Genomic DNA, 16,856 nt, shown 5'->3' on the forward strand with positions numbered 1-16,856 from the left:
AACCAGGGTGTTTGCCCGCCTTCGGGTACAGGGCGGGTGGCCCACAACCCCACTGTCTGGGATTACAGTTGGGAAACCTGAGAGTCAGGGTTGCCAGATTTAGCAAATCAAAACACGGTGGCCTGGTTAAATTTGAATTTCAACTAAGCAACAAAGGATTTTTTTTTTAGACTAGATATGTCCCAAATATGACACGGGCGTCTGGTGTTTTGTCTGGCAACCCTGCCAAGGTACGAGCGGAGGCTGAGGCACCACGGCTGGGTCCATGATTGTCCCCAGGGGTTTCCGGACCGGCCAGGCCCAGCCACACTGCTCAGACTTCATTATTATAACAGCTCGACATTGGAAGCAACCTGAACAGCCTTTTAGGGGAATATATTTGTTTCCTGGGGCGGCTGTCCCGAATGCCACACACTGGGGGGCCTAAAGCAACAGAAATTCATTGTCTCACGATTCTGGAGGCTGGAAGGTCAGCCGGGACCAGGCTCCCTCTGAGACTCTGGGTAGAATCCTTCCTTGCCTTCTCCCAGCTTCCGGCGCTGCCCACCAATCCTTGGTGGTCCTTGGCTCGTGGTGCCAGGCTCCGCCTCTCTCCTCACGTGGCATTCTCCTGTGTCGCCATCTCTTGTCTTCTTTTAAAGACACCAGTCCTGTTGGATGAGGGCCCACCCTAATCAGACACGAACTCAATCGCATCTGCAAAGATCCTGTCTCCAAATAAGGCCACAGGCACAGGGACCAGGGGTTAGGACGGCAGCGTATCTTTTGGGCGTGGGGTGTGGGGAACAATCCAACCTAAAACAAGCAGAATGGACAAATTAGACATTGATACATAGGAGGATGTCTGTTGTGGATTTTTTTTTTTTTAAATCCTCACTCGAGGATATTTTTCCATTGATTTTTAGAGAGTGGAAAAGAAAGGGAAAGACCGAGAAAAATATCGTTGTGAGAGAAACACATCGATTGGTTGCCTCCTGCATGGGCCCTGACCAGGGCCCAGGCTGGGGAGGAGCCTGCAACCGAGGTACATGCCCTTGATCAGAACTGAACCTAGGACCTTTCAGTCCACAGGCTGACACTCTATCTACTGAGCCAATCTAGCTAGGGCTGGATTTTTAAGTTAAAAAAAAAAAAGCAACGTAGCCTGGCTGGTGTGGCTCAGTGGTTGAGTGTCAACCTATGAACCAGGAGGTCATGGGTTCGATTCCAGGTCAGGGCACATGCCCGGGTTATGGACTTGATCCCCAATAGGGGGCATGCAGGAGGCAGCCGATCAATGATTTGCTCTCATCATTGATGTTTTTCTCTCTCTCTCCCTCTTCCTTCCTCCCTGAAATCAACATATATATATATATGCAAGGTACAAAAAAAACCATGATCTCCTTTTTTGATCTTAAAAAAACTTCCTCTGAGCCTTTATGTGCGATTATTACTTATTCATGTATTCAGTCAACAAATGGTTACTGAGCTCCCACGAGGGATACTGCAATGAACCGGGCAGGTCCTATCCCCGCCCTCCTGGAGCCTGCAGTTGAGTACGCAGGCCGCTAAAAGGACAGGCATCTAGCCATTGTTTCTATTTCCAAGGGAGCTTGGAGGGGAAAAGGAAAAGAGATTTTCTTTTTAATGTGTTGTTTTCTGCAGTGCTCGAATCTTTATAGCAAGCGTGTTATTATTATGTTTAACCTGTTTGCAATCCGAAAGGCCAGCCCTTTGAAAGCTTCCCTGTTATGCCTCTCTGAGCACGTGGCTCTGACTCAGTGGCACCACCATGCGTGGCTGTTGGACCAACCAGCAAGGCTTTCCCTCGGTGTGGGTGAGCGAGGACTAGTAGGAAGGCTACGCACAACCCTCCCGCTCACCGATGAGCATTTTATTAAACTAGAGAGTGAAATGTAATTAGAGATCTGTTTATGTGTTTATTTGATGTCCCTCTCGGCCACTGGACTCTGAACTCCAGGTTGGTGAGGTCATGTTTGTTTTGTACAATATTATATAACCAGCCGCCGGCACAGGCTCAACATGTACTAGCTACGTGGTACAAGCGTGTGGAGTGATTGAAAGACTATCAAAGCTTGGGATGGCCCCTCTCCATCATCTAGTCCAGAGGTTCTCAACCTGTGGGTTGCGACCCCTTTGGCGGTCGAACGACCCTTTCACAGGGGTCGCCTAAGACCATCCTGCATACCAGATATTTACATTACGGTTCATAATGGTAGCAACATTACAGTTATGAAGTAGCAACGAAAATAATTTTATGGTTGGGTCACAACATGAGGAACTGTATTTAAAGGGCCAGAAGGTTGAGAACCACTGGTTCTAGTCTAACCCACTCATTTTATAACTGATAAGATTGAAGTCCTGAAAACTCAAGCCCCAGAGCGAAATAGTGGTAGTGAAGCCTAGAAGAACCTCCTCGCTCTCAATCCAGGCTCTTATCTAGGAAAAAAACACACAACGTGATACGCATTTTATTGTGAGATGAAAAGACATAGAATCAGTTAGGTACAGAGAAGTACTGTCTAATAATCACCAAAACTTTAAACTTCTGTTTTCCTCTCACGGTGGCTTTTCCCACGGGGGGTACGTATTCAGCAGATGTTGGGGTTTGCAGGTGCTAATCACACCCCTCGCTTCTCCAAGTTCTGGTCCAACTGAGAAATAGTCACCGGAGACAAGGAGGGATTAAAATGTCAGCTGTATTGCTGGCCCAGATGGATTGGAGGATGTGGCTTAGACCCAAGGCCCAAACGGGCTTCCTTTTGCTTCTCCCTTGATTTGGCCCCCACCCTACCCCCCACCCCTTCCACACCCCCCACCCCCCACCCCCGCCCACTCACAGCAGAGCAGCTGGACGACTGAAGGCTGCCCTGTGTTCACTGCCTAGAGGAGGCAGGAGCAGCGAGAGCACATGGGTCAGGTCAGTCCCAGAGAGAGAGCCAGGAGGGGGCTGGGCAGTGCGTACTCGGTACCTCCTCTCCCAGGGAGGACCCAGGGAGGCGGTGCCAAAAAGTGGACTGAGCCAAAACCGGTTTGGCTCAGTGGATAGAGCGTCGGCCTGCGGACTGAAAGGTCCCAGGTTCGATTCCGGTCAAGGGCATGTACCTGGGTTGCGGGCACATCCCCAGTGGGAGATGTGCAGGAGGCAGCTGATCTATGTTTCTCTCTCATCGATGTTTCTAACTCTCTATCTCTCTCCCTTCCTCTCTGTAAAAAATCAATAAAATATATTAAAAAAAAAAAAGTGGACTGCTTTCTCCCCAGTGCTTCCAAGAGGGTGTAAGTTCCTGTTTCATGGGCTGATAGGAGGAGGGGGAGAGGACTCAGAGCTTCATGACGGCCTTCAATGTGCTCAACACCTTTTCACAGAATCGAAAAGCTTCTGTTCCAGCAAGCAGCTCTGAGGTTAAAGGTTGCGTCATCGAAGGTGAATTTGCTGGGGGGAAGAAAGGCAGAAAATTAAATAATTGGTAATCACACTAATAAGGGACATATTTTTTCTTACGAAACAGGAAATGCAGAGGGAAGCAGTGCTGGGTTGATGCCACCCAGGACCAACGCTCCCTCTGGCTTTCTGTTGCACCAGCATTAGCAAGTGGGTTTTGTCCTCATGCCCATAGGATTTTTTCCCTCCTCCACTTCTAGGCGTCCTATTTACATTCTGGGCAGGAGGAAGGGAAAAGGGACAGCTAAGTCCCTTTTCTGGAAACTCCATTCAGTACACGTGTGTGTCCTCGATGGCCAGAACTGTGACACTTGCCCCCCACCCCCACCGCTGCAAGAGAGCCTATGAAATGTAATTTCTAAGTTGGCACATTGGATTATTTCAAACAAAGGAAGAATAAGAATGAATGTTGGGCAGCAGAATGACCTGCCACAAGGTCACAAAACAATGATGAAAGAAAACACAGAAAATATTGTCAAAGAATTGCTTGCCTTTTTTTAAAAAAAAAAAAAAAAAGATCTAAATGGGTTGATTTGTTTTGTTTTATTCTTTTGGGTGAACCTTGAGGAAAGAGATTATTCCCTGTGCAAACACTTTCAGATAATAAAAACATAGAACATTTTGTTCATTTTACAGAGCGAACATAATCCTGGTACCTAAACCTAACAAAGGAAAAAACACACCCAAAATACACAAAGTCATTAGTAAAACTGCACACCAAGCTAAGGGACAAGCTGACAAAAATCCCATGTTTTCCCCTGTCTTGGTTGCTTCCTTGTTTTATGCAGCACGTCTTCAAATAACTTCCCAAAAAAAGAATATGTGAGAAGTAAACTTACTGAGTCCTTATGGATCTACAAATGTCTTTGATCTGGCCTAGTACCAAACGGTTCATCTGGGTATTGAATTCTAAATTAAAAGTCATTTTCCATCAGAATTTTGAAGCTATTTTTCCATTGTCTTTTGGCATCCAGCACTGCTGGTAAGAAATCTGGTTTTTATTATTTTATAGGTGATTTTTTTTTTTCTCTCTTTGGAAACTTTTAGGAGATGTCTTCTCATGTCCCTGGATATTTTGTGTTTTCTTTATGTTGGGGGCTTGAGGTGCTCTATTAGTCTGAAGACGAATCTTTTTGGTCTGGAAAATTCTGTTTAATTGTTTATTTGAAAATTATCTCCCCTGCTTTCTCTCTTTTTTCCTAAAATACTTATTAATTGAAAATGGACCTCTGTTGTAGTTTTATTTTCTGTCATCTCTTATGTTTTTTCTGATAAAATTTTCTTTCTTTCATAGTTTGCTTTATTTTCTGGGTGATTACTTTAATGTCCAACATGTCCACCGAGTTTTCATTATATTTTTTATGGCCAGGGGCTTTTTTGTTCTCTACTTGTTTCTTTTTCATAACCTTGTCTCACAGATCCAGTGCCTTTAAGTTCTCTCTTACCTATAAACTGTTCCTGTTTCCTCAGGGGTCTTACTTTCCGTTTGTTTATCTCAGTCTTTCTATCTCATATTTCAGGTTTCTTCAAATAGCTTCTGGCTTATGGTTGCCCATTCATCTTTTGGAATAAGGCAGTACAAGTATTCTGGAGGCTTTGTGTACACAGATAAGAGATGAATGGCAGGCTTTGTTTCAGACGGAGCTGATCTTTGTGCTTTGGAACTTCTAAATGTCAGCCTGCAGCGTGTTTTATAGTCTAGGAGGCCACCTTAAAGCCCAGAGCTCCTACTCTTGTTTAGACAGTTTAATGTCTTCAGAGACCCTCCATTTTAGGGGGAAAGGGCGGTAAAGGGTCATATCTCAACACTCTGTATACAAGGGTGAGGGAGGTTTATGATTCTATTTGTAGACTTTCAACTAAGCCCCCATTTCCAGCCCCATATTCCCTTCCACCCTCCACTGCACCCAGCATATCCAAGGCTCAAGCGGCTGTGAGCAGACCAGCTCCCGCCTTGGCTGCAGACCCTGCCCTGTGCATTACAGACTGCAACTCCCTCTGTCCTGCTTCCTCCGTCACCACTCCTCCTTCAAACCCCAAGCTCCTCCAAAAACTTGTTGAAATTCCTCTGGTCCACAGATGCCCTACCCTCAAACCCCGCCCCCCTTTATTTTGGTTAATCCTCACCCAAGGATATTTTTTTCCATTGATTCTTAGAGAGAGGGGAAGCGAGGGGAAGAGACAGAGAGAGAGGAAACATCGATGTGAGAGAGAGAGACATTGATTGGTTGCCTTCCACATGAGCCCCGACCAGGGCCGGAGATCAAACCTGCAACCAAGGAACATGCCCTTGACCGGAATCGAACCCGTGACCTTTCAGTCCACTGGCTGACGCTCTAGCAAAACTGGCTAGGGCTCAACCCCCTCCCCCCAAAGATTTATACGTGTATTATTTATTCCTAAGACATTTCCAGAGAAAGAAGAGATAAAACCCCGTGCATTTAATTGTCCACGGTGCACAGAAGTCCCACTGGCCTCGTGATGGAGGGCGGCTGGCAGGGGTGTGTGCTCTATCCCTGTTTTCCACGGATAAACCCAAGCAGACTGTGCAGTCTTTTTAATCAGTGACACATTTACAATAAATTCAGAAATATGCACAGAGATGGAAGGAAAACTTTTCTTTATTACATAACAAGGTTTGAGCGTGTGTGTTGATTAAAACACATTTTAAATACGAAGCTAAAATCAGACGTGTCCCTAAAGCCCCTTCTCAGAGTCCTAAAAGTTTCATAGAATATATTCAGGAAACCACTGGTCTAGTAAAAAGAGCATGGAATTTGGAGTCAGACAAGCCTGGTTCAGATGCTGGTGCAGAGCCATCTGTTCTCTGCAAATGTTAGTTTCTTCACCAATACCCACCTCCTTACATTACTGAGGGGATTAAATGAGATACTATACGGGCAAAGCACCTAGCACAGAACCGGGTGATCAGTAGGTGCTCAATAAATGCTAATCACTATCCCCCCCACACACACTTCATACTGAGCTACTCGCCATGCCCCCACTTTGTTCATGCTATTTCCACCTCACCTCTCAGCCATTTCTTTTCTTTCTTTCTTTAAAAATATTTTTTTATTTATTTCAGAGAGGAAAGGAGAGGGAGAGAGACTCAGAAACATCAATGATGGGAGAGAATCATTGATCGGCTGTCTCCTGAAACCCAGGCATGTGCCCTTGACCAGAATCAAACCCAGAACCCTTCAGTCCACAGGCCGATGCTCTATCCACTGAGCCAAACCAGCTAGGGCACTCAGCCACTTCTTGAGTGCCTGCTTGGTCTTCAAGTTTCAAATCAGACATTCCCACATTTACAAAGGTTTCTCCAAGCCTGGCCAGTGTGGCTCAGAGGTTGAACGTTGACCTATGAACCAGGAGGTCACAGTTCGATTCCTGGTCCAGGCACATACGCAGGTTGCAGGCTCGACGATCCTCAGTAGGGACGTGCAGGAGGCGGCGATCAATGATTCTCATCATTGATGTTTCTCTCTCTCTCCCTCTACCTTCCTCTCTGAAATCAATAAAAATACATTATTTTTATAAAAAAGGCTTCTCCAAACCTCCAGAAGATTCATTGTCTTATCTTCTGTGCCTCCCTGACACCTGTTCACACATCTGTGGTAGCTCCAGTCTCTGCAACAGAGAGAGCTGTGCACACCTCTGTCCCTCTGGGCGAGAAGGATTCCTTAAAGGCAACATCCTGATCTCGCCCCTCAGGGGCCCTCCGGTACCCAGCACGGTGGCTGGCACACAGTAGGCACGCAGGAAATGATGGAATCTAATCGAATTGCAGCAAACCAACCCAGATTGTGGAAAGCCTGAAGCAACTGCCAGGCTGAGACACAAAAACCAAGCCATGACCCAAACAGACAGATCCCAACTTGTCCGCGGGGTAAACACCTTGTTCTTTTCTCGCAGGAGTTTCTGCGCTGTTGTCATCATGACCTCCGCCCCCAACCCCGCCGCTTTGCCAAATGCGAGCAGACACGTTCAGCTCCACGAGACACGGCCTTGGCTTGGCTCAGCCTTGGTCCCGCCCCATGAGACAGAGTGAGGAGGACCAGACAGAGCACACCTGGGTTTATGGGAACCCACTGGGCGGGAAGAAGAGCTTTTCATTCTTAAGGATGAATGTTTAGCTCTGGGGCTGGGCTGCGGCAGGATGCTTTCTCTGTTACTCTTTTCTTTCGCTTCTTGGGTAGCACATGGCAGAAGAAAACAGCTTGGGCCCTGACCTCTCCCCGCTTCCTCCCTCCACCTTCACCTCCCACCCAGACAGGGTCAGGCCCTTAGTCAGGCTACTAGAGATATGACACACACTGTGAGCAGGACCCTGTCCTGGGACCTAGGGGTGGAAGCACACCGCCCACACGGGGAGTCACTGGTCTAATGAAGAATGCAAAGTGCCTGTCCTCAAGGAGCCCCCAGTCTAATGGGGGTGGGGGTGGGGAGGCAAAGTACAGTTCCAGCCCTCTGGTAGCTCCCAGGCCAAAGTGATCACACCCGCACCCAGTCTGATATGGAGACCGAACACACAAGCACCCTCCATCATTGAGCAGACACAGCACCAGCCGTGGTGCCTACTGTGTGCCAAGCACCTGCCACTTACCAGGTCATCACCCAGTGGTCCAGAGCTATCATCCAAGATGGCAACCAATAAATAGTCATTTCAAAATAACTCAGTGTACTTGAGTTCCTTAACCCTAACAAATGGATTTGTAGATCACAGTGATGCTCCTTAAATCTTTCACTCCCTCTCCTCGCTCACACATTCTTGCTGCTCTCAAACCTCCCTCCCCTTTTAGTCTCGCCCCTGATCCTTTTTCTTCTCTTTCCTCCTAATTCTGCATCCCACTCGCCTAAGGATGATTCTGACCATCAGCACCCTCCTTAGAGGCTGAGGGGCGCAGTGACACCGAGGAAGCCAAACCCGAATTTGCTCCAAGAGGCAGGGAGCAGGGAGCAACTGGAGAGGAACATTCACACACGGATAATTTCCGTCCTTTCACACATGTGTTATCTCATTGAAGCCTCACCGCCTCTTGACAGGGTTGATGCTATTTTCCTTATTCCATAAACAACAGCAAAACAGAGTTTAGCAAGTAACACGTGACCCAGGGCATACCACTGGTGATGGAAAAGGGACTTGAACCCATGACTCTGACTTCCGTCCCTGGGGAGAATGTCCATGGAAAAGACAAATACCAGTTCGCAGGGCGCCGGGAGAGAAGGGGCTGGTGACTCAGGACGCTGAGGGAATGCTCTGCGGAAAACATTTTCCAGGGTGTGGCGAGTGCCTCGGCACCTCGGGACATTTTTGTGTTTGTGTCTGGGAGGTAGGTGAGGCGACCACAGGGAGTTCCTCTCAGCCTTGGTCCACTGCCTACAGCTCACAGTGCGGGGGGACATTCCACGAGGAGCCACTCCTTCTGAAGAGGCTCAGGAACGACTGTGAAGACCCCCACAACCCTGAGAAAGACACTCAGGGCCTCCCACCGAGGGTCAGCCTGGGCCAGGGGACTCCTGCGGGCCGGGCTGAGAGTATCCCTTACTCGGGGCATCTTGTCACAAGACCTGAAGGTTCTGTCTTCGAGGCTGCAGGAAGTGTGGCCCCCTATTACAGGTGAGAAGACTGAGGCCCAGGGAAGTGTTACCGCCCTAGAGAAGCCAGAGCCAGGCTTCCACCCGGACCTCCCGACCCCCAGCACCCCCTGCAGCCGGCCCGCTGCCGGAGAGGAGGAGACAGCGCTGTATCCCACCCCCATGCCCCCCACCCCACCCCACCCAAAAACGACACCTCAGACACGCCCTTGACACTTCTCTCCTTTCTTTCTGCGGCCACCAAGCGACTCTGGACCTGGGCTCCTTCGGATGGACCCAGGGAAATCGGTCCTGCTGGCTCCCTCCTCGGGGTTTGGTAGGACAGGGAACTCAGTGAATGGAGGGATTCGGGCAATGACAGCTGACTGGCAGGTGTCCTTCAGGGACTTTTTCCTGCAACCCATCACCAACAACAGGACGGCCTTCCCCGATGCCCCGGAGGAGGTGAGAATCTAGATAGAAGCTTTTGGGGGGATTGGGGGAAGAGTGAGGGGCAGGAGGATGGAGGGGCTGAACCGTTGGGGTGCTTATCCCTTTCCTCAGTGCCCAACCCCTTCCACTGGGTTAGCTTCTACTTATCTGTTTTATTAATCTACACGGATTGGCAAACGTCTGTGTGCACAAAGGGCCTGGCATCCTAGGAATTTCTTGGGAATATCTTTGTCCGGGGTTTATTTGCAATCCTTTTCCGTTGTGCGTGTTTAAATTGGAATTTAGGAGGAGGTCCCTAGGTGGGGGCCAGTGGTGGGGCTGCCCAGAGCCCCTGGTGCTGGCCAGCAGAGCCCCTTCTCCCCCTGCACACCACCCCCCTCCCCCCGACAGTGGCAGCTCCTCCTCCTGTGCACAGCGTCCTCGCCTGGTCTGTGAAGCTGACCCTGAGGCCAGGCAAGAGGCAGGGAGGGAGCCCTGCTGTCAGCACCCGGGCAGGCGGACAGGAAAACCAGCCCCGACATCAGAGGCCTGCACTCCATGAGTCCCTAGGAGCCCCACACATCCTGCCCGTGCTCCCAGGCACAGCAAGGCCTGGGCCAGGGGCCTTATGGGGAAGCACCTTGACGTCTGAGAACACAGATGGGGGCCCTGCTAGAACCACCAACACCCTGGGCACCAGGAGGACACATGGGGAGGCAGCAGCTGCAGCCCCACAAACCAGCCCCACCATGTGCCATCCCCTACATCCAGAGGGGCCCTCAGAGCCTTTTGAGGGGCTTGGGGGGCAGGGAGGTTACTGTCAACAAGGCCTCTGGGAGGGAGCACTCTTCACAGCTGTTCAGGAGCCCATTTCAAGGAAAAGAAACATCCCATCCCCACCCGAAGGGGGAGACCCAGGCCCTACCTGGGGGGCGAGTGTGGGACTGGGCTTGCTCACTGACACATCTCAGGGCTCCTCCACGATCCCTCCCCCGGCGAAGGGCAGGGCCACGGGGGCGGGGGGTGGAGGGGGAGTGGACTCCCTGAGTAAGCAGGGTCACTGTGCTTCCAAGGAAGGTGACTCAGGCAGGAAGAGGAAAGGGACACCTCCGGGGCTGGACACGTCCTCACCTGGCCTAGCGGCACTGGGAAGACCATGTGCCCTCTCACACCCCACTGCGCCCAGGAAAAGAGCCTTTGCAAAGGGAGACAGGCCCTCGGGGCACAGGGGAGATTCCCGGGGCCCAGAGACGTGTTACCGCCCTAGAGAAGCCAGAGCCAGGCTTCCACCTGGACCTCCTGACCCCCAGCACACCCTGCAGCTGCCCCGCTGCCCAAGAGGAGGAGACAGCGCTGTATCCCACCCCCATGCCCACCACCCCACCTGAATCCTACAAATGACGGTTCCTGACTTCTCACCAACAGCATTTGCAGGAGAGCACCCGCTCCAGGTGCCCACACTCCCTCTGGGCCTGTGCCTTGGGGCATGTGCCATCTGAACCTCCCAGAGCGCTTTGCACTTACACTCTGGCCTCCCTGGCCCTAGTTTGTCCTCCCAGAGAGATTCGAGCTGCCTGAAGGCAGAGCCCAGCCTGACTCTGGCTCCCCAGGGCACTTAGGCAGAGCAGACTCCCGGTAGGTGTTTAAAAGCATTGAAGGAACAAATGACGGAGGAAATACTGTATTTCTTAAGGCCAGTCACGTGATGCACCTTGACCACCACCCCCCTAAATGGGGCTGCCCCTTGGAGCTACCACAGCCTCACGACTGGTCTCCCAGCTTCCTCACTTGGACCACCACCCCATCCTTCAGCCATATTGCAGCCAAATGAGCTTTCTAAAGAGTGTCATCATCATTCTTCAAACACTGTTGCTTTCCACTGCTCTTGGGATAAATCCAAAATCTCCAGCCTCGGTGGTTGTAAGCCCCTCATTCTTTGGGCACCAGAAGTGCTTAGTTTTCTGTTTTCTTTTTCTTTTTTTACATATTTTTATTGATTTCAGAGAAGGAGAGGGAGAGAGAGATAGAAACATCAATGATGAGAGCGAAACAGTGAATGGCTGCCTCCTCCACGTCCCCCACTGGGGATCGAGCCCGCATCCGGGCATGTGCCCTGACCAGCAATCGAACCCGTGATGCTCAGCCTCTGAGCCACAGCAGCCAGGCTCACTTAGTTCTCTTTGGTTCAAGTGGATGCTATTGTTTCTACCTCAGGGCCTTTGCATTTGCAGTTCTCACCTCCTGTCAGCTCTTTCTCTCTCTTTTACCCCCTTTGCCTCTTTAACTCCCATCATCTTCGGGTCTCAGGTTGTCTCGGTCTTGGGGAAGCCCTCCCTGGTCCCCAAGGGCACACATTCTCAAGGTAGCCTCGAATTTTCCTCTGTCACATCTCTTACAGTTGATCATTAGACTTCTCATGGTTATTTCATCCATGTCTATCCCCCACCCCTATTTTCCTGCCCCCCAAAGACCATCAGCAGGATGTGGACCTGTATCTGGCAGAAGGACACACCTGGCCCAGATATGCCCTGCACCCCAGCGGGGCTGAGACTTGGGAAGTACTTAACCCAGTCAAGAGGTCAGCCCCACCCTGTTGCCAAAAGGTGTGGGGAGGAGGGCCTGGGGGCGCGCCTACGCACCCTGAAAGAGAAAGCTCAGGAGTATTTGGAGAGAGAGATAAGGTGGCGCAAGAGCAGGAAATGAGTTCCGGGCAGCTGTTGGCCGAGGCAGGGCAGTTCAGAATGAAAGCGGAGATCAAAGCCACAGGAAGTGGGCTGTTTTTTTTTTTCAGCAACGGAAGAATCTGATCAAAGCCACACTTTCCTGTCTGGGTGGGGTAGGCCATTCATTCACTTATTTGCACGGCCATGCAACAAATATCAACAAATATGGAGGGAGCGCCTTTCTGTGCGGCAGGCACTGTGCTGTGCCTGGGGACTCAGCGGGGAGTAAAACTCTCCGGAGGTTACAGGCAGCCAGCTCAGTGTCCAGGCCAGTGTTCAAACTTCAACCCATTTGGTGAGCCACAGCCAGAATGTTAAGAAATGCAATGCATGGTGGGATGAAGTGCAATGGAATGGCATGGAAAACACGCTTATGGCTTGCTGAAGGTTTGGAGGACCGTTAGCATTGTTTAGCAATGAAGTATTTGTCAGTTACGGTATGCATATCTTTTAGACATCATGCTGCTGCACACTTAATAGACTACAGCGTCGTGTCGACATAAATTTTATATGCAGTGGGAACCAAAAAATGTGTGGGATTCATTTTATGGCACATTCCTGCTTCAGAGAAAGTCCTCTGGCAGAGCTGCAGGGTTGCAGGGCCAAGGGGACATGGACAGGGCACTGACCCTTTCTGCCAAATCCAGCCTACACCGTTTCCAGAGCATTCCGTAGTCCCCTGACTCATCTGCATTTGATTTAGAGTGATAAAACAAGATCTCTAACTTCAGTCCTAACTTTTCTTCTGGTCTCCAAATCCTTCTATCAAACCAACCATCACCCAGATGTCTCCTTTTGGATGTCCCATGAGCACCTCAAATCATCAGGCCCTGAACTTAATTCATATGAATCCCGACCCCGCCACCAAGTCTGCAAATCCAGTTTACGCTTGGGATGAATGGCACCACCATTGCCCAGTCACCAAAGCCAGAAACCAACTCCCTTCTCCCCATCACTCACAAGCCATCAGTCACAGTCCACCCATCCTGTCGCCCCTCCATCCTCTCCATCATTGCCCAGCCTGAGGGTGCCTCACCCTCTGGCACCCAGGTCACTACATTGGCTCCCTGGCTGCCCTCCCCACCCCCAACAGGCCATCTCTGATGCAGCCCAGAGAACGTTCCGGAACACAGATCTGGTTGTGTCAGTCCCATGATCCTTCATGCCTCCTCCCTCCCTGAGGATGAAGTCCAAACACCTCTACGTGAGGATTTCACATCTGGTGTCACCCCCTAGCCCACTTAATTTCCCCACGCCATCATTACCTCCACCCCACCTCCTACGCTCCAACTACTCTAGTTAGTCCTCAATCCCCTTATACACATCTATTCCTTTGTACTTGCTGGACCCACTTTCGAAACTCAATAACCTCTGCTTTGTTCACCTGGCCTATAACCTTCTAGTCCCAGCTCAGCCCTGCCTCCTCTGGAAAGCCCACCTTGATTTCCCCCACACGTCCACCGTACCTTACACATCCTCCTTTAGAGCAAAGACTCCATGAACTAGTCATGGTTTAACTGAAGATCTGCCTCCCCAACTAGCCCGTCAACTTCTTGAAGGCAGGGACATGATTTCATCTTCATTTCCCCGGCACCGAGCACACAGACAGCCAGACTGCTCCCAGAAAATCCTCAGTAAGTAATGGCCAACCTCAGTGGCTGAGCTGAGATGGGAAGCTGGACCCTTTCCCACCCTCGTGTCAATGTAGGGGACACAACCTGTTAAGGTGAGAGACAGCGTGGGGTAGCCCTTCGCCTACCAGCCCGATGCTCCTGAACCCTGTCAACAGGGGCTGGGGTTGTTGTCACGGTCGTGGGGACAGGTGCACTGAGCCGTCCACACTCTCAGGACCAGAGGCGGGATCAGATCCACAGGCAGGCTTTGAACCTGCAGCGCTGGGAGTCTCTGTCCCACTGGCCACTGCAGACAGCCTTGGCTTCGGGGACACTTGGCTCTACCCATGTGAACCAAGTGGCCAGTGAGCATCGGGGGACAGGCCTGGGTGACTCGGGACACAACGCCTTCCTTCTCTGGGCTTCAATTTCCCCACCTGCGAAATGGCAACTTGCACCAGGTCCATTCCAGCTCAAAAAACACTTAAATGTGTGATTTCAACGTTGATCCCACCAAGAAACAAGTCTGAGGGCCAGGGACCAGGAATGCCGTGTGGAAAGAACACGGTGTTTGGGGACGGCTGCCCTCCGCCCAGCCTCTACCCTGGGTACCTTGTTACGCTAGCTGAGTCCCTTTACCTTCCTCGGTTTCCTCTTCTGTAAAAGGGAATGCGGAATGGCAGCCACACCATCAAGCAGCTGTAAGAAGAAAAGCGATGGCTTATGTGACATGCCTGGCACAGTGTTTTCCCGTAACCGATGCCATGAGTCTGTGGTTCCCTCCCCTGGGTGCTGGGAGGCACCTGGGAGTGCTGGGTGCCTCTCCAGCTCAGCCTGCAGGGCCCGGAGACTAGAAAATTCTACCCTCACTCACCTGGCCTCCTATGTGGCTTCTCTTACTGCCAAGCTCGGCTCCCGGCCTGAGTCTGGCTGAGGGCCGGAGTGGCCAGGTGAGCGTGGTTAGCCACACATGTGACCACCAAGATCCCAGGCCAGAGTGCCAGAGTCCAGAGTCACACTAAGGTCTGGGGCTCGGACTCCAGTGCTCGTGTGGCCAAACAGCAGACCCCCATGTGGTGCAGGCCCATGGGCTCACTCACTGTCCAGCCACCCTCCCTCTGTCCCCAGGTGACCCTGTGCATTCCTGTGGTCTGGGGTTTGCTGGTGCGGTGGCTGCGACTGAAATCTGGGCACCCTCTCACCAGCTCATGGGGAGGGGGCTCCTTGGGCCAGATTCTTCTTCAAATGAGATTCCCGTGGTTTCCTCGGCTGAGGCGGCTGTGGGGCAGAGAACAAACAATGTGGAATTAAATTTCTCTGGAAAAACAATGTGGAATTAAATTTTCTGGAAAAAAAGGCTCCACAAGTGAAGACCTAAGCATCTCTCTGGGCGTAGGGCCCACGTCACTGGTGCCAGGCTGGACTCCCACTGCCGTCCAGGCTCCGTGGTTGAGCAATCCCAGGTCCTGAGGCCATGCGCCCCTTCCCCCCACCTCCCCACCCTGTGTCACCTCAGAACTGTCACCAGAGAAGGGCTCCAAGTTTTTCCAGACCCTGACCAGAGACAGCTGGGAGCCCTGAAACAGGAGCATCCCCCTGGGACCAGTCCGCACCAGCTGTAGGTGGTGCTGCCACTGCCGCTGGGGGCGGGGGAGGATTTCAGGATCAGGTGGCAAAGACTAGCAGATGTGGTGAGACTGGCGGTCTCCCTGGGTCCCCAGACCCCAGCAGCATATTCTAGAGTGACAGACCCCAAGAGGCACAGAGAAAGCCACCCACTGACTTCCCCAGTTCCCAGCCCAGCACCATCGTAGAGCCAGTTAAGAAAGGGCCCTGCACATGTAGTCTCCACACGATGGAATATTACTCAGCCACGAAAAAGCATGAAGTACTGACACATGCCGAACACAGGTGAACTTTGAAATCACGAAGCTGAGTGGAAGAAGCCAATCACAAAAAAATCACACATTGTATGATTCTACTTGTATCAAATATCCAGAATAGGCAAATCCATTAGCCAATTTCCTGGGAGTCCAACTCCAGAGTCTAGACTTTTTTTTTTATCCTCACCCGGAGATATTTTTTCATTGATTCTAGAGAGAGAGGAAAGTAGAGGGAGAGAGAGAGAGAAACATCAATTGATTGCCTCCCATACATGCTCCAACCGGGGATCGACCCCACAACCTGGGTATGTACCCTGACCGGGAATCAAACCTAGGACACTTTGGTGCATGAGACAATGCTCCAACCAAGACACACCGGTTAGGGCCAGAGTCTAAACTTTTAACTCCTACACTCTGCTGCCTGACAAAATCTTAAAGAATTCAAGTCCCCTGACTCCCCATCTGGGGTCAGACACTGCGTTAATCAGGCTGCCACTGCTGTGCCCTCTCCAACATTTTGGTGACTTCCCATATAAAGACTTCTTTCTTCCACAGGTGCAATGGCCGTGGGCCAGGCCCAGGCTCCTTCCACTGACTGCAGAGAGGGCCCTGACATCTCCCCTGAGCCCTTCACATCAGTCCATCGGACAGAGAAGAGAGTGAGCCAAAGGGGGTGTTTTAAGGGTCAGACTAGGACATGGTTCACATCTCTTTGGCCACGTTGCGCTGTCCAGAACTCAGTCCGCGGCCCCATCTAACTACCGGGGAAGCTGGGAAATATAGTCACACTCTGTGCCCAGAAGGAAAGGAGATTTGAATCTGGGGGAAAGACAGCATAGGCACGGCCATGGATGCCACGCCCTTTGACCACATGGCTCCAGGCCGGCTGTGTGTGAAGAGCTGCAGGTGCAGCCAATGTCATCAGAGCTAAGCTCAAGACATGAAAACAAGGGTGTGCACGCAGGCGGGGCCAGAAAGGTGTGAGAGCAGTGAGTGTGCTCTTACTCACCTGCTAGGCTCAGCAGGAGGCCTTGGGTATCCAATGAGTTCAACTCGAGCTTAGGGGTACTCGGGATCACACACAGTACTCACCCCCTCTCCCAAGCTGGCCAGGGACCCCCTTCTCTAGGCCAGGCCCTGGGCAGATGGCCCAGCAGCTTGGGCTACGGCTGCTCCTGGTTAG

The 16,856-nt window shown here is 51.3% G+C and overlaps 1 long non-coding RNA gene across 4 annotated transcripts in view; it reads right to left on the bottom strand.

Annotated features, from left to right (window-relative positions):
• LOC118671207 overlaps positions 1-16,856 on the bottom strand; it is a 25,580-nt gene continuing 8,724 nt past the window's right edge. For 2 of the 4 annotated variants that reach the window (XR_004972656.1, XR_004972655.1), the window contains exons 3-5: positions 14,993-15,068; positions 14,430-14,489; positions 3,175-3,436 (exon numbers count right to left, since the gene is read on the bottom strand). This is a non-coding gene — a long non-coding RNA (uncharacterized LOC118671207). Of the gene's footprint in view, positions 796-2,440; positions 2,655-3,174; positions 3,437-14,429; positions 14,490-14,992; positions 15,069-16,856 lie in introns of those variants that run through there. The other 2 variants (XR_004972658.1, XR_004972657.1) reach the window with 2 other exon arrangements.

This window comes from Myotis myotis, unplaced genomic scaffold (genome assembly GCF_014108235.1).
Source record: "Myotis myotis isolate mMyoMyo1 unplaced genomic scaffold, mMyoMyo1.p scaffold_m19_p_17, whole genome shotgun sequence".
Taxonomy (NCBI): domain Eukaryota; kingdom Metazoa; phylum Chordata; class Mammalia; order Chiroptera; family Vespertilionidae; genus Myotis; species Myotis myotis.